Source organism: Sciurus carolinensis, chromosome X, assembly GCF_902686445.1.
Source record: "Sciurus carolinensis chromosome X, mSciCar1.2, whole genome shotgun sequence".
Taxonomy (NCBI): domain Eukaryota; kingdom Metazoa; phylum Chordata; class Mammalia; order Rodentia; family Sciuridae; genus Sciurus; species Sciurus carolinensis.
Window position 1 is genome coordinate 115695847 of NC_062232.1, and position 27176 is coordinate 115723022.

The 27176-nt window shown below is 38.7% G+C and overlaps 1 pseudogene; it reads right to left on the minus strand.

Annotated features, from left to right (window-relative positions):
• Window positions 1-3990: 3990 nt before the first annotated feature.
• Window positions 3991-27176, minus strand: part of LOC124971671 (RRP15-like protein) — a 72064-nt pseudogene continuing 48878 nt past the window's right edge.

Consider the following 27176-nt stretch of genomic DNA (forward strand, 5'->3'; position numbering starts at 1 on the left):
TGATAGTTAGAGCAGTGGTTTTTCATGAATTCAGCCATGCAGTGTGGACAAAGAAAAGAAAGGCTAAAAAATCATGATCCTGGGAAGACATAAATATGGCTTTCATTTATGGGGTAAGTGCATCAGAAACTGTGCTAAGCACTTTATACAGAACATCTTATTTCCACATATCCCCTATGGTAGATAATATTACTATCTCAATTTCAAGCTGAAGGAAAGTGATACCAGAAGGTTTAAGTAATATGTTCCAGAACACAGAGCTGGGTTGAACATATGGCTCTCTGACTCCAAAGAACATGCTGGTTAACTACTACACTTTCCTGCCTTCCATAGAAAGCTAAGGCTGAGGGGTTTTCAGAGAGGAACTAGCCAGTGTCAAATGCTTCAGAGGCTACATAGAGTGAAGATGAAAACATGTGTCATTTAAGATTTGTCAGGACCCAGTCTACAGTTCATCAATGAACAAATGAGAGGTGAGAAAGTAAGAAAATGTTTTCAAGGGTAGATGAGTTCATCAAGACCTTGTCTGTTCCAAGCCATAACACCATCAGTAAGGGTGATTGTTTTTTAGGATACTGCAGCACTGGGTAGAGGGGGTTGACAATAGAGTGTGAGAAAAAAAGACACAAAACCCATTTTTCTTGAAAAGATTTAGTTGTTTTCTTGAATAAGAATACCTTTGACTGTTGTAAGATTTTGGTTTATTTCCAGATTTCTGAGAAAGTTGATTTCAACTAATTTGGCCAACCTTCTCTTTGGTTTTGGTTTTTTTTTTTTTTGGAGAGTAGATTTTTGGAATTCCTTACATTGCCATTCCTGCTGACATTGCCATACAGTTGATTCTATAATATCAACTTTGTATTTTCTGATATTTCTGAATTTTCTTGTTATAATAGCATTTTAACATTCTCTAGAATTTTCTACAGACCTTATTATGCATTTGTGAATAATACACGTTGTAGTATTATATCACTTCTTTTATTCCTTTATTTTGCATGTCTTTATTAAAAAATAACACAATGAGGGCTGGGGCTATAGCTCAGGGGCAAAGTGCTCATTTAGCATGTGTCAGGCAGTGGGTTCAATCCTCAGCACCACATTAAAAACATAAATAAAATAAAGTCATTCTGTCCATCTACAAAAAAATTTCTTAAATAACACAATAAAAAATATTTTGTTTATGATGAGGAAAAAATGGATAATGATGTCATTGGAGAAAGTGTTCTATTTTGTTTTGTTGTTTGCTTTTAATATGGGAGATGCTTAAATACATTGAAGTGCTGAGTTGGAAGGAACCTGTAAAGAAAACAAAGCTTGAAGACAGAAGACTCAAGGTCATAAGAAAGTCAGGATGAGTGACCATCAGAGTATGGGACTAGCTTCATAGAGAATGACGGGCACTATTTCCACTGGGATGGGAAAGAAAGAAAGACTGCAGAAGGATTCAGGGAAGAAATGTAGAAATGGGGGGAAATTCTACTCACTGGTCTCTATTTTTCTCTGAACTAAAATGCACCCTTCTCGCACCTGCCCTGTACATGGGAAGCTAACCTACAGGGAGTTTCCGATTGGATTTGGCCAATGGGAGGCACCAGCCTGAAGCGGGAGATGGAGAAGCAAGGGAGAAATGGGTATTAACTTCTCCAGGGTCTCTTTAATAGTGTGACTTCAGGTTGACTATTTCCCTCTCTCAAAGGCTATAGCTCCTGTCAGACAGCCATCTCTACACAGTTGATCTCTGCAAGTTCTGATGACCACTTGCTTTCCTAGCCCTTTCAAAGCTGGGGTTTTAACACACTCCACTGTTGCTGGCTCCAGGGCCTGCACTATATCATGGTAGTTTCCTGGAACTATGCCCCCCTTCATGGTCCTTTCATTAAACTCTTTAATTACCCAGTTTGTATGGAACATCTGATTCCAGCCAGGCCCCAGATGGATAGAGATGGCAAAATCATTTACTAAAAATAAGGGAGGTGTTCTGGGAGGTAGTTTAAGGAGAATGGAGAAGGTTTGAAATAACTCAAATGGGGAAGAGAAGAGGAAGCTGACAAGGGACAAAGGACAAGGACAGCATCACCTGGCAGTGTTGAGACGAAGTTCCAGCCAAGATCGGAAGCGGCCTTTACATAGGATCAGAGAAAGCGGTTGGTTGGCTTGATCCATGGTCGGAATTTTGCCAAAGGTCAAATAATTGCTGATAAAGATAGTTGAAATATTGGCAGATAGGAACATGGTGGGAGAGAGAAGACATAAAGTAAGCTGGTTGCTAAGACACTGGGGAAAATGGAGAAATAATGACTGAATTTCTCCTTTATAAGTACACAAGTAGTCATTTGAAAACAGGCATTTAAAGGGCTCAAACCTAGCCAGGTGTAGTGGTTTATACCTGTAATTCCAGAGGCTCAGGAGGCTGAGCAGGAGGCTTACAGGTTGGAGGCCAGCCTCAGCAACTTAATGAGACCCTGTTTTAAAATAAAAAACAAAATATAAAAAGGGCTGGGGATGTAGCTCAGTGGTAAAGTGTCTCTGGTTTCAATCCCTGATACCAAAAAGAAGTAAACAAATAAAGAGTTCAAACCTCTTCACATCACAGTCACCGAGGCAGGACCCAGACTAGGATGAAGCAAGCAAGGGCACAAAATGTCAAGAGGCTCTCACTCTAACGTGCCGACCCTGCATGCGCCTTTCTGACTTTTGGTTCCCTCCCTTGCTCACCCTAGCCCAGGCATGGTCCCAGGGGCAACTATTAACATTTTAGCATATTTCTTTCCGGTCTTCTCTCCAAATCAGTTATCTATTTCACTAAGTTCAGACCTTACTGCTTATATGATTTTGTATCCAGTCTTATTTACTTGACATTATAATGAAATTGAATCTTCTTTAGAACTGCTTTTATTATGTCTCCGTTCACTGGTAATATATATTCACTGCAGCAAAGCCAGACAGTACAGATAAGCAAAAGGAACAAAATAAAGAATCATCTGTAATCTTGCCATCCAGAGACAATGACTGTCGTCACTTTGCTGCATACTGAGATTGATTCATAATGCAAAAAACGATTCTGAAGTAGAAATATACTGCCAGCTTGTGGAAGGCTGTGCAAAGAATATCTGCAGCTAACCAAGTGTGGCGAATTTGGGAAAAGGATTTTGGGGAAAGGCAGGCCACCATCTTTACTGAGTGGAAAACAAGCCCACCCTACCTGAGGACCCCACATTTTACCCCACACTCCCCCACCATCTGAGAGCCTATTCTCCAGCCCAGTGTGGAAAAAGTTCCAGTTATGAGAAAATTCTGTAGAAAAAAAAAAGGAAAAATAGAAATTCCTCTTTATTTGAAATACCTCATCATTGAGATATCTTGGCAGGCTTCTTATCATTCTGCAAACCTGTGTTTTGGGAAACTTGCCCTATAGTCCTCCAAGTGAAAGATACATGTCGCATTCCCAGGTGAGAAACAGGAAGTATGTTTATGGCTATACTAAATTTGATTATGGTCATCTTTTTTAACTATAATTTTAAATTTTACTACATAGGTGTTTCTTAATGGCTTACCAAAAACAAACAAATGAAATGAGACCAATGATTCTCCCAAGCTACTCTGTGAGTTGGAAAGCAGAGAATGATAACTTCAAAAACATTAATTATGAAGTGGTACTATATTTCAACAAACATTGGTGATACTTAAACAATACACTGATAGACATGATCATTATGTGTATGCATGTGACAATCCTAGCAAAAACATACTTCTTATTGGTCAAGAAGAAATATTCTTTCTACAAATGTTTTGAGAAAAAGTACTTAAATGATAAGAGTTGAAAATCTAACTGTAACAAAGTTCACATGAAAGAGGGGAAGCTGGTAAAATTCTCTTGGCTTTTGGTTTTCACAAATGGTATTCTTACAATTCCCCAATTGTCAGAGGATGAAGCATTTTTCTAGGAAAATAATATGGTTGCAGATTTTGTTTCCTATATGGTTTTACGTGTCAGTCACTTGCAGATCTTGGTCTGCTGTTATCTGGACCATCACTTCCTTGTCCCAGTCTTCTGTAGATGCACCCATCAGGAAATCTCCACATATTATCATCCAACCTGGGCCCTCTTCTGAGTCTACTTTAGGTTGTTTAGTTGGGGTTCTTCCCAGTTGAACTTTTCTCATTTGTACTTTCATCCAGTCTTCTCAGAACACTGATGAAATCTTCTTGGAAACAGTTGACATCAACTAAGCCTGCTTTCAAAGAGAGCCTTTGGCTTTTCTAGCCTTTCCATCAGTGTTCTTTGGATGCTCGAACACCATTAAATAATTGCACCACACACATCGCTGCAGTTCTCTGAAGGTTTCTCTGTTCTTTGTCTTTGACAACATCTGCCTTTACTCTCTACATCATTTCCCACTTCTCATTAAACCATTTTCCTTTCTCTCGACTTTCCCGCTTTAATTTTTCTTTCTTCTTTTCCAGCTCTTTGTTTTGTTTTTGTGAAAATGTTTTGTTTGTTTTTGTTTTGTTTTTTACTTTTAGGAGTATTTGTTGAGCAGGTTCAGCTTCTTTGTCACAAGGTTCAACATCATCCTCACTGTCTGCTTCTATTGCTTCATCACCAGACAACGGATCCTTTTCTGACACATACTTCCTATACAACCTCCACCACTGGAAGCATCTTTGATATCACCTTGCAGCTCCTATGCTACAGCCCTGATTACCGGTTTCATCATCTTCTTTTGTAGGGAATTTTCAGGTGTCCCCTCACATTTGCACATGGGTTTTGAATGGCTGTGGTCATTTCCCCCTATGGTCATTCTTAATAATGTGATCAGTATATATAGAAGCATTTTAGATTCTAGCTTTCCATTAGACAACAGATAAATTTTGTCTTATTATATTTTGTTTTGTACTGGGAATTGAACCCAGGGGTATTCTACCACTGAGCTGCATTCCCAGTCCTTTTTCTTTTCTATTTTGAAGAAAAGAAAGGAACAGGTAGACTGGGAGAAGGGAACACAACAAGATAGGGAGGATGGGAAGCAGGGATGAGTTTTAGACAGGGGGAGGAATCCTTTGACCATAATTGTGGGTGGAGAGGAAGAGGAATTGTCTGTGGGGAACATGTGGTAATGGTGGAAGTGGTGATGGTTCTCAAATTCTTCAAAGAAGCAGAAAGAAGGGAAACTGTTGGAAATCTAAACTAGGGCTAGATTACAGGGAGATTTGGGAGGTTTTCTCTCTAGTTAATGGAGGAGCCATCAAGATTTTTCAGTTTTTAGGTAGGCACAGTGTCACATACCTATAATCCCAGTATCTTAGGAGTCTGAAGCAGAAGGATCCCAAGTTCAAACCCAGTATCGGCAACTTAGTCAGACCCTAAGCAACTCAGTGAGACCCTGTCTCTAAATAAAAAATAAAAAGGTCTGGGGATGTGGCTCAGTGGTTAAACATCCCTGGGTTCAACCTCAGAACCAAAAAACAAACAAACAAACAAACCTAAGAGATATGAGAAGAGAAGGTAGTAGGAACTCTCTACCTTCTCTTCATTAATGGTGGGGCACAGTAGCCAGCACTTGTGGTTTTGAAGTATAGGAAACTCAGAACCAGGTCTGGACCAGATCCTGTGCTAAGTTCTTTGTGAGCACTGTTTCACTTAGTCTGTAGCACAACTTGTTGGAATTGGTCTCTCTAGATAGATATGAGTCATGGCTGTACCACTCACTAGTTTTATTCATTTGGTCAAGTCATTGTATGTACTCCAAGTCTCAGATTCTTCATCTGCAAGGTAGTACAAACAGTGATAGTTCTCGGGAGGGCTCTTATAACAATCAAATGAAATAATGTATGTAAATGAGCTCTGTACACTCTGCCTGCATCTCACAGAAATGCCTGTCATTATCATAAGACAAAGGACAAGTGAAAGAGGACAGTTTCCGTCCTTACTTTATTCATTTTGTGTGTGCCATGCAGTGGGATACAGGAGAAGCTTCCTCCACCAAGTCCAGTTGAGGAATGCTAGCACCTAACTGGGATTTTCCATTGCAAGAAATCTGATTTCCTGGAACATTCTTAAGAAATCTACCCTAAGGAGATCTAGTTCCATGGGGACCAAAGGAAAAAAAACAAGCTGGTGAGGGTGCAACTGTTTCAACAGCCAGAACCAGAACTTAATGGGATGAGTCTTTGAAGGGTAGGAGCTGAGGGCCTGAAATCTGACTTGTCTCCCTCCTACTGGGTGAAGCTGGATTACAGGTCTGTCTATTCATGGACAGGCTTGTCTGATTTCCCATGTTGCACACACCCTGATCAGTCTCACATGTAAAATAACACATCTGTGAATCGAAGTCTTATGCTATTGTTTTTTGAGAATGGGCTTGGGTGAGAGAAAGATTATAGACTCAGGGTTATTTTTTTCCAAAAGCAGTACCCAGCAAAAGAAGGACCTGAATCCTTAGGAGTATATGGGATAGGAAAGGTAAACATGGAGAGATGAAAACCAGAACCTGAATGTGTTCATAAACTAAATGGGTGGAAAATAGATTTCTGGTGCTACGTCACCTCTAGGTAAGTTTGGCCCTGTACTTCCTTCCAGAAAGAAGAGACCTCCTGGCTCCAGTGCTCCCCTTCTCCTTTATTAGCATGCAACTAACTGGATAAATTTTAAATTATACACTTTAGTAGCTGTTAAAATACATGTAAATAGATGTCCATGTGTATATACTTGTGTATATGCAGGAAATCCTCATCATTATCAAGATAATAAACATACTTTAACCCCAAAAGTTTCCATGTACCCCTTTCTAATCTTTCCTTCCCACCTCTGTCCTCTGTCACCCCAAGCAGGCAACCACTGCTCTGTTTGTGTCATTAGAGATTAATTTGCATGTTATAAAAACATATGAATGGAATCCTACAGTACATGTTCTGTTGTCTATCTTCTGTTACTCAGCATAATCGAGTTTCATCCATGTTGTCTCATGTATCAATGACTCATTATTTCTTATTGCTTATCTTATGATTTATCTATCCCATGCATCATAATTTGTTTCTGAACATCCTTATGGATAAACATTTGGGTTGTTTCCAGTCTGGGCTATTTTGGATAAAACTGCTATTTACATTTATGTATGAGTCTATATAGACATATGCTTTCTTTATCTTGGATAGATTCCTAGAAATATACCATATGGTAGCTATATACTTAAATTTTTAGGAAACTTCCAAGCAATTTTACAAAGTGCTTGTACCATTGTACATTTCTAAGAGGAATATAAGAGAGTTCCTGTTCTTTTTCACCCTGGTCAAATTTTGGAATGGTCAGTATTTTCAATTAAAGCCTTTCAAATACTTGTGTAGTTGTATTTCATTATGGTTTTAATTTGTATTTCCCTATTGATTGATATGAACCATTTTTTCATATTCTTATTTGCCATCTGTATATCATCTTTACTAGTAAAGTGTTTATTTAAATAATTTATCCATTTTAATGGATTATTAATTTTGATATTATAGTGTTTTAAGAGTTAATTATTCCACATACAAGTTCTTTATCAAATAAGTGTTTGGAAAATATCTATTCTAAGTCTGTGTTTTGCCTTTATATTTTCATGTGACTTTCTTTTGAAGGGCAGAAGGATTTAGTTGTGATTCAATTAAGTTTATCAATTAATTTATTTGATAGATTATGCTTTCAGTATTATATTAAGGAAACCTTTGCTAACCAAAGGTCACAAGGCTTTTCTCATGTTTTCCTCTATAAGTTTTATACTTTCAGGTTTTACATGTATGTTTGTGATCTATTTTGAGCTAATTTTTTAGGTGGTGCAAGATATGGCTTGAAGATTTCTTTGTGTATGGATATTCAATTGTTCTAGCATGATTTGTCAAAAAGATTGTCCTTTCAAAATGAATTTTATTTGCACCTTTGTCAAAAATCCTTTTCCACATTTGTGTGAGTCTATTTCTACACTCTCCCTTCTATTTTTTTCTTATCTTGATGTCAATACCACACTGAGTTGATTAGTGAAGCTTCAATAGGAAGTCTTGAAATTCTCCAATTTTGCTATTTTTCAAAGTTTATTTTGGCAATTGTAGACTTTCTACACTGCTATATTTAATGTAATATAATTGTCCATTTCCATAAAAGCATGGTGTAGTTTTGACTGGAATTATGTTGGATCTGTAGATCATTTTGAAAGAATTTACATCTTAATAGAATTGCCTTTCAATCAATTAACAAGATAGAAATCTCCATTTATTTAAGTTTTCTTTTATTTCTCTCAGCAATGTTTTATAGTTTTCAGTATGCAGGGCTTGTACTTCTTTTATAAAGTGTGTTCCTAAGTATTTTATTCTTTTGATGCTATTAAAAATATGATTGTTTTCTTGGGGGCTGGGGAGATAGCTCAGTGGGTAGAGTGCTTGCCTTGTAAGCACAAGACCCTGGGTTCAATCCCCAGCACCCAAAAAAAAAAAAAAAATATGATTGTTTTCTTAACTTCATTTTTGGAATTTTTATTGAAAGTATATATAGATACACAGTTGAGTTTTGTGTATTGATCTAAGCTTTCTGAATTTGTTTATAGTTTCTATAGTTTTTTCCGGACTTTTAAGGATTTTCTGGAGTATACATGATGATGTCATCTGTGAGTATAGATAGTTTCACTTTCTCTTTCCAGTCTGGAAATCTTTTATTTCTTTTTCATTGCACTGGCTATAACTATCAGCACAATGTTGAATAAAAGTGGTGGAAGCAGATATACTTGTCTTTTTCACGAACTTCAAGAAAATCATCCAGTCTTTGATCATTAAGAATGAGGTTATCTGTAGAATTTTCATTGACATCTTTTACCAAGTTGAAGAAGTTCCTTTTTGGTATTAGTTTGCTGAAAGTTTTAATCTGGAATATGTTGTTCTGGGGGTCCTAAGGTTTATAATTGTTCTATCTTCTTCTCTCCATCTTTCAGATTCTTATGTTTGTTTTACATATAATGTGCAAGGTATTTGCTGTATTTGTCAGGAGAGATAAGAAAATGACTTCTAAAAGTTTCAAGAAGTTCAACTCTGGTCAAGAAGTAATGAACATGTAGATTTGGAGCTGCAAAGTTTATGCTCAAAATACATGATACTGAAAGTTTAAAAATACTTTTAAACATTAGGCTGCTTGGTAGCTTGAAAGACAGGAGAGAGTGGTGGTAAGAGAGAGATTTTGTCAATAGTCTAAATTTTAAAGGCATAAACAAGATTGGTGACTGTATTAAGAACTGGAATGAGAAGCTGGGTTCAGTAGTGCATGCCTGTAATTCCAGTGGCTCAGGAGGCTGAAGCAGGAGAATTGAGAGTTCAAAGCCAGCCTCAGCAACTTAATGAGGCCCTGTCTCAAAATACAAAATAAAAAGGACTGGGGATGTTGTTCAGTGGTTAAGCACCCCTGGCTTCAATCTACAGTACCAAAAAAAAAAAAAGAAATGAGAAAAATGGATGTGAAAAGCACTTTAGTGAAGAATACTATTGAGGGGAAAAGTTTCAAAAGTTAGTTTGAGGTGAAATTTTACAGAACCTTGAGTGCCTCACACAGAAGGTTTGACTTTGGCAAATTCACTGTGTCCCTCCTTAGCTTTACTTACATCATATGACTGATGCCCTTCAGTGCTACGTTAGTCTCCTCAGATTGCCATAACAAAATACCACAAACTGGGTGGCCTAAACAACAGAAATCTATTTTATCATAGTTCTTGAGGCTGATAACCTAAGATTAAGTGCCAGTATGGTCAGTTTCTGACAAGACCTCTCTTCCTGGCTTGCCTTCTTTCTGGGTAAGCACAGCCTTTCTCTGTGTGTGCATGGAAGGAGAGAAAGCTAGCTCTGGGATGTCTTCTTCTTAAAAGTACCCCAGACCTATTGTATTGGGGCTATACCTTTATGGTTTCATTTAACCTTAATTCCCCTTCAAGGTCTCATCTCCAAAATAGTCACATGTAAAATTAGGACTTCAACATGTGAATTTTGCTGGGAGACAAACAGTCCATAACAAGGTGATTTCTAGGAATACTACTAAAAATATTGTGAAAACAATTTTTTGACCAAAGAATTGTATTTGAAATAGATGATGATTATAACCTCTGTTAGTATGGATCATGGTTATGCAAAAATTCTTTTCTAATTATGGACAGGTGTGCTAAATAAAAATAATCTGGGTAGACATTGTATACATATATTAAAATATTACACTATACCCCATGAATATAAATGATTGAACTATAATAATTAATAAAATTAATAATAATTTTTATATAAGTTTATAGATTAGTTCAGCATAGCTATCATTTTTCAGGCCCTGAAAAAGTAAACATAGTAGAGTCCATTGGTTGCCTTCCTTACTCATATTTTGTATTTTTGAAATAAAAAGAATTGTACTATATCAGTAATGCAGGCATTGATGTGTTCATGATTGTAAAAATCATCTGAATTATTTTTAAAATAAAACCCTTCACTGATTTGACTAATACAGCAAAAATCAAATTTATTGGAAGTGGATATTATCTGATGATTTACCTCTTTGATGATTAAATGGCTTTTACTTTACATTAAGACATTATGAGCTCTGATTTGAGCTATTATTCTATAAGATTAGCTTCACTGAGAATTAGAGAAAGGACTGAAAATGTAGCTCAGTAGTAGGGTATGTGCTTACTGGGCATGGGACCCTGGATTCAATCCCCAGTACCTTCTCCCCCTGAAAAAAAGAATTAGTGCTTAATTATGTGATAGTTGAGGCTAATAGCACATTGTGAGTAGCCAATGATACTTTGGAGAAAGAAGACTAATGTGCATAAGGCTCGCACATATATTCCTTAGATTTTCATTCATTCCAGTCACCTTACTTTTCTTCTAGCACTTTAAGAGAGACGTTTTCCTGACTTTCTCCCGAATCTCCCCTACTTGGCTTCACCAAGGTGTTCAAAATGTCCATGCCAGGTATTTCTGGACTGATGCATACCCAAATGAAACCAGATCCTCTTGAGAACCCTTGGGCAGTAACTCCCAAGTCAATCCCCATTTGTTCTGTTCATTAAATTGCTTCTTGTTAATTTTTGCCCTAAAAGAAAACAGAACCCAGGTGTCTCCCACCCCAGGCTTCAGCACCAAAGACCATGTCAAGTGCTGACTCCTCCGCACAGACCAAGAATTGGGAATTCAACTCCAAGTTCTGAACCCAGGGAGTGCTCCCAGGGTGATTTTTATAGGTGCTGTCTAAGACTTTGGGAAGGGGATATCCAGAATCAGAAGAGGAGTGGAAAGATAAGACAGCTACTGCTGCTAAGGGGATGGAGGCAAGATTACAAGTGTGAGCAGCAGAGAAATGAAGAACGGCCATGGGAATTTGGTTATTTACTGTTGTCAAAACCTCTGGCAACCTTTCTATGACAATATGCAGATCTTATAAAGACTGTATGAAGAATGACTGTGATCTAAGCAAGGGCTTTAATCTTGAGTGCTGTGGTAGTGCCTCGGCCTTTAATTTGCCAAATGACTTTTGTCTTTGTCATCCTGCTTCCTTCCCCTTTGTACCTCCCTCAACGCAGGCCAGAACTTTATAGTATACTGAAGTGGATTGTCTGCTAACCATATCATCCATTCCTGGGAACCCGAATGCCATCATCTGCAGCCTATTTGGCTTATGCTTAAAGTTACATACAGAGTTCTCTGAGCCTCAATGTCTGTCTCTAGGTAATAGCACGAAAGAATCTCTTGGGGCTAAAGGGTTTCTGTTAGTATAGGATTACATGAAAATTTATATGTGTGTTAGTACTCTTGATGTTGAATGATGAGACATTCTCCGCCATAATTGTCGTTTATTGTTTGTGGTGATTTTATTGTATAAGTTGAATGAGGTAACTAGGAAATTCCCAGATTTTGCATTTCCTGAGTGTGTCTTTATTATTTGTGGGTCAGCCCATGTTACATTGTAATGAATGAGAAAAATTAGGAACATTCCTTGCACATAGAGAAAGAAAATGGAAAATAGGAGTGCCGTTGAGGACATTCAGCCACAAGGAAAAGAAAACTAGCATCTTTTTCAGCATCTATTATGTGCCTCGCCCTGAAGGCACATGATTTCACTTTACTGTACTGTCCACTCCAGGGGGTAGGGGCTGCTGCTTCCCCCATTACACAGTAAGGAAGCTGAGGCACGAGATAGGCTCAGCAAATATACCCTCCACCACATGCCCTCTAAATGTCCAAGCAGGGACTTAGAGGTCCAGAAGACTCCAAGGCAACACCATGCAACTTCCAGAAAACTGGTTTTTCCATTTTCACAACTTATTATATTCATCTCTAAAGATCATTGCTACTTGAAGAAGCCATTTTAAAAATTGAGCTTTGCTTCCCATCTCTGGTATGACTGAACTAAAGCGATGACAAGTTTGGAGCATCTGGGGGAAATTTGCCAGGTCTGTGCTAAAGGAGATACTCTCAGAGACCATAACAAAGGGCCTGGCTTAGCAATTGTGACTTCCAGAGGGTGACTGGGTAGATGTGGTGAGGTAAAGAGAAACTGAGCCAGAGTCACTGAGAGAGAAAGATAGCAAGAATCTGGGCAACCAGAGAGGTGGGGGTGGGGTGGGGATTACACAGACTGAGGAGTTGCTAACATGCAGAGGATGCAAGGTCAGAAGTAGACAGATAAATGGAGAAAGCATTACCCTCTGTAAAATATTCTGGTGCTGAACTACGGGTGTCTATGACACAGTGGGGGAAAGAAGGGAGACAGAGAAAAATAGATAGGCAGAGAGGTACAGGGTGATATATACAGGAGTACTTTTGCAGGTCAAACAGGACAGTAGAAGTGTCAGAGCATATTTCAGAATGCTAGTCCTCACTCTGACAACTACTTTCCCATTGCAGACGCACAACACCAGAGTTGCCAGAGCACTCTAATTCCTTGAACACACTCTTCTGACTTTCCTTCCACTCTGCCTGGCCAGAAAGCCTGAACAGCAGTGACAAGGAGCTTCCAAATAGCAGATGCTTAGATTAAACATGAAATTTTGTCTCACCACAAAAATGTCTTAGCTGAGTTCATGTTTACCCAACAATCTAATTTTGCCACCTTCCAAAATAGCATGGCACAACACCTGGTGTGGAAGCATCTGCACACACGCATGTGTGTGTGTGTAGTAGACTGGGAGACAAGAAGAAGTTGGAGAGATGTTCGTTTGCACAGTTAAACATCCCCCTTTATCATTTCCCTCCCTTGTCTGCACAAAGCCCTCTCAGGCAGAGTAGAAGACAAGAACATGCAATTTGTTTCACATTGTTTTTCTCCCCTGATCTCAGTAAGCCAGCAGGTATTCCTGGAGATGACATTAGCAGGAGACAGGATGTTGCCAAAGAAGGAAACAAGTGCTGCGGGTGCTAAAGGTGACTACTGCTAGTGCAATAAGGCAGTCCCACAGATGGGTCCCCACCCCTCAGGGAGCTGGCCAGACAGAGCCTGCTCCTCTCCTAAAGTGACCTTCCACATGGGCCCTTTCTGGATTCTTTGGCAGTTTTGCCAGAAGGACATCTAGCACAAGTTCTTAAGTGACATATGGTTTATCAGTTTTTTCATGTTTTAAATTCTTTTAAAATGTGTCTCCAGTTCTCAGTTGACAATGACATTAGAAGTGGGGGGTTTTGCTTTCCCGGGCTTGGGAATGAGGCCTTAAACTCTCCCCAAACATGGGCCTGCAGGAAGCACCATGTTCTCTCACCCTTCTGTAAACCCCATCTCCCCGCCAAAGGTAGAAACTTAACCCAGGTGCAGGATTCTCTTGACAATCGAATTCAATGTTCCTTTGTAACTACTGTTGAGATAACGTCCTGCACCCCTTTGGAGTTGGGAATTGTACTTTGCCAACACATTAATGAACATAACCCCCAAATTTCAAAAACCCAAAACTCAGCAAGGTTCTCTCCTGGTCAAAATGTATTTTCCTGTTCTCTCTAAAAAAGGTGTGAGAACCTCAAAGGGCATTTTTGGACTCTGTTCCTCCACCTACAATTACCTTTAATAATAATAATGCTTGAATGGAAACATAATGGGTTAGCCTGGAACACTGGAGTGGGTGTTTAATTGGCCCTGCCATTCTCAAAATCGGAGATAAAAATAAGACTGCTTAAGAATGCCCTTTCCAGCTGGGCACATGGGGAAAAAGTCAGTGTGCCACCAACTCCTGAGCAGCATTATGTGCCTATCTGCCAATCCTTAAATTAGCCCATGCTGCATCATGGCAATCAGACTGTTTAGTTTCCTGAACTGATTTGGTTCATGGAGGGCTATTCTTTTAGGCCAAGTCTATTTTTGTGGTGGTCTGGCAGCTCTGAAATGTTTTTCCTCCTGAAAAGACCTGGCACTTTTTTGGTTTACTTTGGCATAGGTTGGGCCCTACTATAATTTCTGAAGATAGCAAGGAGACATCAGAACAGTGATTCTCAAAGTATGGGTTCTCAAAGTGGAACTGGAGGAAGCCTGGGCCTTCCCAAGGGCCTTTCCTTCTTATTCCAACTGCATGTCTGTGTGCAAATGGTTTCCTGCATAGAACTGCTTCAATTCCTCTTAAAGGTTCTACAGGAAGAGCAGCAGGTTAGCCTTAAGAATGAACTGGAATAAAGGCTTAAATATTATGTTCACCTATGATGTTCTTTGACAACAGGTGCTGCTCCCTGGTTTCAAGGACAAGAGGCAATATAATCAATAAGTTTCTCTCTAGGATGATTTTCCAAATGATCTATGAAATCATTTTAAGATGATGAGAAACCAAGAAGCTTCTGTTCAATGTTCCTAGCTAGATTACCTAAATAACTTCTTTAACTCTTCTTAAATTTTCTCATGTTTCCCCATAAAATACTCACCACTTAGGGATTAATAGTCAGTGTTTGCATAATTGCTGTTCTCGGCTAATCTAGCCCTTGACTACCTCTCTAACTTCATGGTGCACCTTTCTTTCCCTGGTACTCTGCACCACATCTTGGGTCTCCTTTCAGTTCCTCAAATCTCTCCACCCACAGGGCCTTTGCACAGGCTCCCCCTGTGCGAAATGCCTTTCGCCTCCACTTTGCCTCATTAAAGCCTATTCATTCTCAGAGATCGGCTCACGCAACACTGCCTTACAGAAACCTTCCTTCCCTGATCCCTGAGCCTCAACCTGACCTGGTTAAGTCATGTGTTTCTACCTGTCAGAGCACCAATCTCTGCATTATCACATTGCTCAAGTTGCTTGACTGAAGTCTATTTTCCTTATAAGACGACAAGTTCAATGAAAGTAGAACCATGTAGTTTTGCTCACTACTGCCCTATGGTAGTGCCTTATACATAATGTGAGTTAAATGAGAGCATGAGGACACAAATGCTCCCACTTCCCGATTTACAACTGTCTCAGCCTCTGCTGCCAGAACTCTGCCCCAAAGAAAACCAGGCTCATATTCATGGCTACATTTGCTCTCATTCTACTCTCTGTCTGAAATGTCTATTCACTCCCTCTGACCGTACACATACAGGACTCAGCTCAGAAATCACCTGCTGTTTAAATAAGTTAAACCATCCCAGTCTTCCTGACCTGGGATCTCCCTGTCCAACCCTTCTCTTCCAATCAAACGAATGTGTTACTGTGTGCTATTGCAGTGTATCTTTTCATAAAAAGATCTTGTTTCCACTAAGCACAGAAGCACATGCCTCTAGTCCCAGTGACTCAGGAGGCTGAGGCAGGAGGAGCACAAGTTCAAGGCCAGCCTCAGCAACTTAGCAAGGCCCTGAACAACTTTTATTTAGAGACATGATCTCAAAATAAAAAATAAAAAGGGCTGAGGATGTGGCTCAGTGGTTGAGCATCCCTGGGTTCAATCCTTGGTACAACAATGACAACAATGACAAAGTCTTGTTTCCTCTGAAAACGGAAGGAGGCCTTTTCCCTGTATACAGTGTAATGACAAGTGTCCGACTTTGCACTTGAGCTGAACTGGGCTCAAATTCAGGCATTATTATTTAGGAGTTGTGCAGCCTTGAGAGACTGCTTCCCTGTTTTGGGTATCAGTCTGTTCATCTGCAATATTAGGGGTCAGACAATATGATCTTCTGAGTTATTTCCCACTTTGAAGATTCCAGGAGCTCTATGAGACACTGCTTGAATGGTATGGAGTCTTTTTAAAAACAGTTTTATTGAGATATCTTTGACATATAAAACTTGTACATATTTAAGGTGTGCAATTTAATGTTTTGATAATGCATATACATTGCAAAATGATTAACCAAGTTAAACTATACCAGATTACCAGTGTGTGTGTTTGTGTGTGTGTGTGTGTGTGTGTGTGTGTGTGTGTGTGTGTGGTGAAAAATTTAAGTCTATCTTCCTAACAAATTGCAGGTATAAGTACCGTTTTAAATATCATCTTGTTGTACATTAGATCTCTGGGGCATAACTGAAACTTTGTACCCTTTAACCAACAACTCTGCAATCCCCTGCCCCTGACAACCTCCATCCTACCCTCGCTTTGCTGGTGAGTCTTGACACGCAGCCCTGCAGAAAGGGAAAGATGTGGAAACACAGATATAGCCCAATGGACCATCAAAAGCAAGGGGAAAAGCTATTGTAAAATAAGTAAGATAAACGAGTACTTATTTCTGGGTGAGAAGACACCCTTTTGTAGTTTGTACCTTTTCTGAGGCTGGCTCTCCACTAAGTAGTTTCTAACCGCTCCTTCCTACACCTATTAAAACCAGATCCCAAACTCAAGACTACTACCTATTTTGGGATTCTGTACACATCTCAGGACTGCTTGTGGTCTAAGAAGGAGATACATAAACAGGAATTCCCTGAGCTCCCACCGCAGGCCAGGCTCTCTGCTTTGGGACAGTGGGAATGAGAGTGGTGGTTCGCTCAGGGCCCAAATGAACTGAACTGCTCCATTCAGGACAAAGGTCTTCTGCATGTTCTAATACAAGGTGTCCTGATGCTGGTGCATAATTGCCAGATGAGCATTTCTCCACACAATATGGAGGCATTTATTTGCCTTTTAAAAAACCAAAGGGAAGTACTTTTCCCTGTTTCTGAATTTAGTCTGCTTTCCCCTGATCTGCTTCCCTCCTTGACTTGCTTCTTTTCATTCTTTTTTTCTTTTTCTCTTTCATTTTTTCAATCCCAACAAGGCAAAGAGAAGCCAAAAGGAATGATTTCTCATTGACTTTGTGAATCTGGGCTCGTCCCCAAAACATCATTTCCCATTACTGAAGAACTGGAAGCCTGAAGTGAACTTAACTGCTATATTATGCTGCTCGCTTTCCATGAAGTCTTATGCAGAAAAATAAGTTGCTATTGTTGAAATGAACCAACTTCCAGCATACCATGGGTGCTCGTTAAGTGTTAAATAATAATAATATGTTTGGTGATGCAGTAAGCTTGATTTATACTCATTATTATTATTTTTGCTTTCTTCCTAATCCATGGAGTTGGATCATGTGGGCTGGGCCACCCCATTGTTCAGGGAAATTAGTGACGGGCTGCACACATCTCTCTCCACCTAGCACACCACAATGACAATTTACCTGTCAACCTTTCTGACACTAATCTTTGCCTGTGGCTCTTTCTGGTCCAACTTTCTAAATCCCCTTGTAGTTATTTAAATCTTTGAAAGCTGGTTCTTTAGGGAGATTGAGAAATGATGGTCATGGGCAATATATTATTTCTGGGGTGGAAAAAAACAGTCTTTTCAGAGCTTTCTCTCACTTTCACCAGAGCTTGAACTATATTGTGCTTCTCCCAGGTATCAGCAAATATGTGGGTGGTTGCATGGAGGCGTCTTTACAGAGTGTGGGTAATTGTTTGGTCACGCCTATCAATCAGCAAAGGCTGTACTTGAATTTTTCTGATTAGCTACAGACATTTTGGGGGAATATTTGACTTGGGACCAGGTTTCAAAAATGCATACTCTCTGTAGAAGCCTATCTTCATGTCTTAAAACATCATACTTGGCAAAGGTCCTATTTGGTGACTTTTATCTGCTTACATTGTCTAATTGTGGGGACCAGAAGAAGACAGAATACCTTTAAAAATGAAAACAAGTTGAAAAGCTTTTGTGCAGACAAGTTGGATTTGATACCTTCTGTTGGGTAACCCTGAGCTCTCTCTGGGCCTCTGACTCCACAGTGTGTCTGTTTCTGACTTTCCCTGCAGACTGTCGTGTAGAGTGCTGGTGACAGGCTTCTGTGGTCAGTCCCCTGGACTTGCATTGAATACATATAAGACAGAACATGAACTCCTAAAGGATGAAGTCTGGATCCTATCTTCTCTCTTTCCTCTCCCCATACCATACCACAGGCTGACTGACCCGCACCTAAAGGATGAAAGGCTCAGGACTGATAGACTGGAGTTTCCAGATCCTAAATTAGAACATAGAAGTTCAAGGGGTATAAGTATGTGGGTAAGGATAATGAGGTCGATGGTTTTAAAATGAGGATCAGTGTGAAAGTTCTAAGCTCTAAGCCCTTGCAGTCACTGTAAGCTCAGTCCAGTAACCTCCTAGAGTGATGCTCTCTTATCTTAAGAATATGAATCAATCAAAGTCACATTTAAAATTTTTAAATTATTAAATTTTTAATTAAAACATAATTCTACATATTTATGGGGTACATTATGACATTTTAATACATATATACAATGTATAATGTCAGATCAGGATAACTGGCATATCCATCACCTTAAGCATTTATCATTTCTTCATGTTGGAAATATTCAAAGCCCTCTCTATCTTTATTTTGAATTATGCAATTAATTGCTGTCAACCATAGTTGTACCACTGAACTACAGAACATTAGAGGTTATTCATCCTATCCAAATGTACCCCTGTACCCAATAATCATGTTCTCCCCTTAACACCCCCCGCATTGTTCCTAATCTCTGGTGACCTCTGTTCTACTCTCCATTTTTATGAGATCACTTTTTACCCCTTCACATATAAATGAAAACATGTAGTATTTGTCTCAATGTGCCTAACTTTTTTTACTTAGTATAAATCAAAAGCACATTTACATGTATATATATATATTTTTTTTCTTGGGTTGGGAGATGGAGGAGCCTTCCTCATGAGCCTCAAGGGTCTCTAGATGCAGATTCATCCCCTAAATCTGCCTCTTACTAAATGAGTAACCCTGGACAAGTGACAACCTTTGAGTCTCTTAACTGTCAAATAAGGGTCACAGCCTTCTCCAGTTTTTGTGAGGATCAAATGGGTTGATGTGGGTAATGCCTGCAGAACAGTACCTGGTGCATAGAAAAGGCTATGTAAATAGAAACTATTGTGCACATTATTCAATCTTGTTATTCTTTTGAAAAAATAAAACCATCTATCCACTCAAGTGATAGGTAGAGAGAAGAGTAGAATAAACATTGTAATCAAAAGTCAGCAGACTCCCAGGAGTCAAGGTTTCAGGTCAGTGCACAAAAGAGGTTTTTTTGTTTTTTTGTTTTTTTTTTGTTTTTGGTCCCTTTTGAGACTGTGAAGGTACAGGAATTTGTGTTTGGTTCACCCATTTGCTCAACCTGTTCCCAATAGTTGCCATCCAGCCAAGACACATGAATTCTTCTGAGATTTGTCAGGACAATGCGGAGTAAAGAAGTGATGGCCCACATGGACAATTGTGTCACTTTTGTTGACACCATTCAGGGAAATTAAGTTTTAAAATGGTGGTTTAATATACTGAAAATGCCTGCAGGTGAGGGGGATTTTCAGGGTATGATTAATATTAGTTTACCCTCAACACAAAGTTACGATTAAATGTGAACTCATCTTAGAATATTAAAGGAAAATATTTAGCAATGGTAAATCTAATATTATTTTTATTGGTGTATTATAATTATACATAATAATGGAACTCATTGTTACATATTTGTACATGGCCATAACATAATTTGGTCAATTTCATTTCCCAGTGTCTGCCCTCTTTGAATATGCAACTCATTCTTGTCAATGTCATTTTAAGGCCATATACCGAAAATGGGAAATTCAAAAAGAAGATGCTTATGACAAGGCTTCTGCCCATCCCATCCACTTTTGGATTATTGAGTTATTAATGTGTTAAATCCAAAATATAATTTTAATTTAAAATTAAAATTTCAAAATATTGCTGGGCTTGGTTGTGCATGCCTATAATCCCAGGGGCTTGGGAGGCTGAGGCAGGAAGATGACAAGTTCAAAGCCAGCCTCAGCAACTTAGCGAGACCCTAAGCAACTTAGTGAGACCCTGTCTCTAAATAAAATATGAAAAGGGCTGGGGATGTGGCTCAGTGGTTAAGCACCCCTGGGTTCAACCTCAGAACCACAAACAATTTAATTTAATTTAATTTAATTTAAAATAATTATTTCTAAAGTTAAAATTGGGTTCTGATTCTGGGCTCTGATTCACTCCTGTTTTCACTGCACTAATACCTGCTTTCATCTTTATCCTACCCCTAATTTAGCCTTGCCCTTTCTTGTCCAGTCTCCATATTTCTCAAAATCAGTGTTTCCCCTCTCTGCACTTCAGTGTGTCCCAGCATAAAATGATGTCTTTTGGCTAGGAGGGACTATCAAGACCTGTCAGTGTTGGCCCTCAGAAGCAGAGCCTGTAAGACTCACTCAAGACTGCATTTGTTTCTGCTTGGTCTCCAGGGGCAAAAAGGGAAAAGATTCAGTATCCAAGATTCCAAGTTGATAGTTGGATGCCAAAAGGATTCTTGGGGAAAACATAAAATAAAAAGAAGCATTAGCTTCTGCAGCCTTTAGATCCATCAGTTTCAATGTTTGAAATGCCACTGTAGTCATGTTGGGGTGTGTTAACTTTTAAAACGAGCACCTAACCTTTTACAGCTTTGTCATGAGAGTATTTAATCCAAATTCATATTTCAGTTGCATAAGCAGAGTCCGTTTCTCAGACATTTCTGGCCCAAGTCAGACACTTGCAGTACTATTGGAGAGTTTTGGCTTTGCTGGATGGCTGAATCTAAGGAGATCTTCATTAAAGTCAATGGAGAAGAAAATTAAGTCATTTAAATTGCTATTTCTGGAGTTGTGGAACTTGAAAGTGTCCAAACAAGAAATATTCCATTATTTATTATGGTGACTTGATTTGTGGCCATTGAAATGATCGGCTAATGCTCTTCCATCTTTCCAGATCGTCTGTACTGGTGGCAGCGCTGAGGAAAGGAGAGGTAATACATTAAATAAATGGTCCCTCTGGGGCCCAATGCTAATTATTCTTAGTTAATGCAAAGTGCTGAGACATATAAAGAGGTCAATAACAAATTGTGAGTTAAAATTCTGAAACTGTCTCTTGCCTGACAGGGGAGAAGACTTTTTCTAAAATTTTGCTCATTCTTTATTCTTACTTATGTGAATAGCCTTTTGGACCCAGGAGAAATTCACTAGTAATAGTATAGGGTTTTTTTGGTTGGAAACTGAGGTTTATTTAGTCATGAAATGGTTGCTTGGGACTGGCAATCAAACCCAATGAGAAAGTTTAAGTACATGTTCCTCATTTCACTGAATATTTATCAATTATAACTTAATAACATGAAACAAACTGGAGTGTCTCTTGAGATTTGGGACACCCAGCTCATCTTTTGATATCATTGCCATCTAACCTACATCTTGGATGATAGAGGTTCTTAATCTGAATTTAAAAGGGCCCACAAGTCCCCTGAAAGTGGGGGTAGCCGCACTGGGGATATGACTCAGTTGGTAGCACAAGGCTCTGAGTTCAATCCCAGCACCTCAAAAAAAAAAAAAAAAGAAAGAAAGAAAGGAAAGTGGGGGTAGCCTTTACTGGGGAGGTGTACATCTGCTTCTTTCTGAGAAGAGGACATCACTTTCACTGGATTTCCAAAAAATGCTGTGGCCCCAAAGAGACTAGCAGAAACTTCTCTTTCTGCAGAAATGTGACCTAACTTGCCATACTTCCTTTGTGTTTCAACCTCATTGCATTAATACAGAATGGATGCAGCAGAAAAGATTTCTTCAATTCTCACAGCTTCCTTGTTTCTAAGAGCATTGCTCCTTCCATCTCTCCTGTTTGTATTCTTCTGACAGAGCCTGATCAGTCATGTCTGACTGCTTTGCTGGTTTGGATCTGTTTGCATACTCTTCTCTCCATGTCTAGACTTCCTCTGGTCCTCTCCTGCCACTGTGGTGCTGCCAAGTGCAGACCCAAGATTCACTTCTGGCAACTGGAGGTGACACAGGGAGATCTGTCATGATGGCCATCTTCCTTGTGACCCACATTCAATAAAAATACATAGGTCTTTTCCTCCCCTTTCAACCGTTCTCATCATTCAGTGGGGAACTAAGGGTGACTTCATACTTCTACTGGCCAATCTGATCAAACTCTTGCCTCTTTGAAGTTTACTCTCTGTGTAAGAAAAAGGAATATGGCCTTCTTCCTTTCTAGTACCTGATCCTGTACACTGTACCTGCTGCCCACAGTGACCTTATGGTGCCTGCTGTGGCCATTCTGTTTCCAAATAACTGTCTTGGGTCTGGCAGGGTGAGTGTCTGTCCTGAGGAACACAAGCAATCAGCAACAGTAATTTTTGAAACCTATTACAAGTACTATATTAAGTGCCTACTATGTGCCTGCCATTGTGTTGAGAGCTTTATGCACATCCTCTCATGGAATCCCCACAACCACCTTGTGAGCTATAAAATTCTTTTGCTGCTCAAATTTGATCCCAAAGTCCCAAACTGGTATTTACATTCTCTATACTCCTCATATTGTTTCCAACAAAACCAAAGTCTGAATGTGCTTCCAAAAGTAAAATGGCCACTGCTCCCTATTTGGCTAAAATCAGTATCTAATGCTCCTTCACTAATGGATTTGCTGCTGTCAGCCTCCACTTTCTGAGCCGATGCCTAAGTCCTCTCTGTGGTTACTTTGTTCATTTCCATTTAAATTCTTTTTCCAGAGTCAATACTGAGAGTCACAAAGGTTTCCTCAACTACTAAATCTCGAGTGAGTGACTCATCCAAACACAATTATTATGCCATCCTATTTGCCCATCATAATTAGCTATCCATTTTAAACCTCCAAAATGCCTGTTTCAGTGGTTAATAGCAATGGAAAAATAAATGAGGGCATATATGCCAGTGTGTATGTGTGGTCATTACCGCTCTATTATGTGCATCAGCCCTATTGTCCACCTCAGAGCTGTAATGGCAGACGAGCTTCCCCTTCCCCTCGGCACACTCCAGCAGCCGCCTGCTCCTGCTGTTCAGCCACTGTGTGCTTAGTGAATGCAAATTAATATTAATATCAATCAGCCTAAGCCAAATCAACCTCTCCTAAGCAGGGAAGTGAATCTGCATAAAATCAAATGAGATAATGTATGTGAAAGTGCTCTGAAAATTATAAAGCACTATACAAATCAAGGTATTTTTATAATAAAATCATAATGTATTACAAAACCAAATATGAATTATTTTAAAGCTGGTCTGCTAGTTTAGATTAGCTGCACTATTAGCAAGTGCTCAATAAATATTTGTTCAATTGTATTGTTGAATTGAGATAATCAAGAGTTGACTGTACATGAAAACAAAGAATTCCATGAAAGATTTAACTAAGTACAATAGGTTGGGGAGCATAGAAAAATGAATTTTAAAAGAAAAAGGATGACTTCGAATACAAAAGAAAATAATTTGTGTTTTCATCTGAGAATTGGAAGACTCTCTTCAAAGCTCTTCCTTTTCAAGACCGGGTGAAAAGGAAAACCAGATGGTTTCCCTTGTTATAAAAATCTTTTACAAGTTACGATACAACAAGATCTTCACTGTGTTTAAATTTGAAGCTAACTGTACAATCCTAATTAAACATTTTAAATAGTATCCATGATGAAAAACATGTCACCTCATGTCAAAGTACTTTGGTGATGGAAGTACAAATCGTAAAGAAGTTTTTTGATGTCTCATCAATTTTTTCATATACATTTACTGGTTTCTAAGTAATTTTGGAATGTGCTTCAGAACAACTCTGGTTCTCCCACTACCCACAGCTTGTAACAATGTCACTTTGAATTTATTTAAATGTGACTGATTACAGCAATTTCACAGCTAAGAGTGTTCATGATAAATAAAGTGTAAGTACATTAGTGAATGAGCATGAATCTTCTTTGCCTTATGGTGTGCTTATCCACCTTTTATAAGGAAAACTAAAGATATCTGGATAATTGACTGAAACTTGGTGAGGAAACAGTTTTGTGCCTGGAATTTAGAAAAAAAAGAAGAGCTTGCACTCTGAGTGAGTCAAGAGTTTGATTCCATATGTAAATTCCAAATTTCTTGTAGATTTTATCACTTGGAAGCTGGAAATTAAACCTTCTCACATTTGGAACATTTAAATTCAGCTTAAAAAGTGAGCTAGGCAGCCTATCCGAAAACAATAACAACAGAAATACATGACCATGGCAGAACCCTTCCCGTGACTTTATTTGCTAAGTAGATAAACCAGTCACTTGTTAAACTTATGAACAAAGGAAATCCCAAATACAATTTCATAAGCTTCTGGAAATACATTTTCTTTTTTTAAAATTTGTTTTGGTCTTTTTAGATATACATGACAGTGGAGTGTATTTTGACACATTATACATACATGGAGTATAACTTATTGTAATTAGGATTCCAGTCTTGTGGTTGTACATAATGTGGAGTCTCACTGGTCCTGTATTCATTTATGAACATAGGAAAGTGATGTCCAATCCATTCCACTGTCTTTCCTATTCCCGTCTCCCCTCCCTTCCCTTCATTCCCCTTTGTCTAATCCAGTGAACTTCTATTCTTCCCTCCTCCCTCCCACCCATTGTGGGTTAGCATCCGCATAACAGAGAGAACATTTGGCCTTTGATTTTTGGGGATTGGCTTATTTCACTCAGCATGATAATCTCCAGTTCCATCCATTCGCCAGCAAATGCCAGGATGTAAATATATTTTCTAAGAAGATATTTAAAAGGAATCTTATCTTGGAAAATAATGACCATGACCATGATAAAAAGTAACATAGCTTTTTTTAGAGTAAAAATAGATTTATTTAGTATTGATGTAGAATTGATATCTAAAGAAAACATTCCTTACTTTTATAATTATGTTGAAATGTCTCCTAATGTTGTATATAACTGATATGAACCAATAAAAATGGAAAAAAAAAGATTTGACATAGAACTGAGGTAAGGATCCTATTCTTTCCCAATGCAGCTATATGATAACATTGTTCTGAGTATAACCAAAAGCTTTAAAATGATTTTATGTTTTCAGTGCTACTTTGATTTAGATCATTTTAATTTATGATGGAATGTTGAAAGAACCAATGAGACTCAGGATGGATTTTGGCACTGGGAACATCATAATATAAGGGTTAGATAATGGCCTAATTAACTGTATCTAGAACTGGTTGGGTAGTTGTAGCTCGAGTGTAGATTATTGGATCAGTGACAATGTGGAGGGGACTTTCTACTAGAATGTTATAGAGCTTTCTTCTTTTTTTGCTTTGTTTTTGTTTGCTTGTTTGTTTAGACCAGGTCTCACTATGTTTTGCAGGCTGGCCTCAATGTCCTGCAACTAAGTGATCCTCCTGTCGCAGCTTCCCAAGTAGCTGGGACCACAGACATGTGCCTCTGTACACAGGCTAGAGCTTTCTTCTTGATCTTGGACTATTAATTTCTTTTTTCAAGGCTTAGATGAAAGTAGTCATGCTTATCAAGTTTATAAATGAAACAAAGTAAATATAATGGATGGCAGAACTAAGTTTCAAAATCTTGATATGGTATAAGGATAGGTCAAAACCAAGAAGATGAAAGTTGACAAAAATAATGTGAAAGAACTGAATTTAGGTTTTAAAAATGTCAATTACCAAAGTACATCATGAAGAATATTTGTCCTGACAGCTTTCCAAGTGAAAAATACCTCAAGTACAGTATGAGTCACTGTTATTTTGCTAAGAACAAAAACAAATACACCAAAGAAAAACTAATAGTGCAATCATAGCCCACATTAATAGAAATGTACAAGGAAATAGCTCTAATTTAGTGTAGTGGTTAAAGGCATGAGTCTTAGAAAATTCTGTTTTTTGCCACATTAACTTAAAGGTGTCTCTTAGACCTCCCACTGGCAATGTGGGGTAGGTTGTTGGCTTCAAGAAATGGGCAGGTTACAGAAACAAATTTCAGACTTGTCAATGCATAAATGGTCTGTAGAGCCAAGGGATTAGATAAAAATCAGAAAGACAGTGATTATAGACACAGAGACGAGGTCTATATTATCTACTCAGGAGGCTGGAACAAAATTCTCAGATGGAGTGACTTAAACAAGAGACATGTGTTTTTTAATCATACTGGAGGGTGGAGGTCCAAGACATTGTCAGGGTCAATTTCTTCTAAGGTCCCTCTCCTTGACTTGCACATGACTGCCTTCTCACTGCATCTTCACTATTCCTGTGTGTGTGGGACTCTTGTTGTGTTTCTGTGTGACCATAGTTTCTCTTCTTATAAAGACACCAGTCAAAATGGAGTAAGACCCGCCCTAAATGCCTTATTTTAACTCAATCAGCACTTGAAAGGCCCTGTTTCCAAATACAGTCACATTCTGAGATGCTCTGGGTTGGGATTTCAACATATAAATGGAGGACATTTTACAAGTCTTAACAAGGTGATTGTGCTGCTCTTCTAATCATAACTGTGTGGCTTCAGACAAGTCTCTTTACTTCTTTGAGTCTTTATCCTCATCCAAACGTTTGGAACAAAACTATCTCTCTATATATTATATACACATTGTTTAAGAAGCAAACACAAAAATGAAATACATTGTAGTAAAGCCTAGCTCCTCCTATAAGCAGCTTCTGTGACCACATTAGTCTTTTTGAAACCCTTTGGGGTTTTACCACTCATCTGCTATCTAACACTGTTACCTAATTGTTCTCAACTGTATTGTTGTTGATCACTGGATTGTACATTTATGATGAGGAAGAAATGAGTTTTCTATGTATTATTTTGGGGGAGTGGGTGAAAAGGGAAAGGGACTGATTTATTGAGCATCTATTTAGGCATATTATCTAAATTAATTCACACACAATTTCTGTAGAAATGGACATTATTTCACATGTGAAGAAATGGAAGCCCAGAGAGATTGAGAAGCTT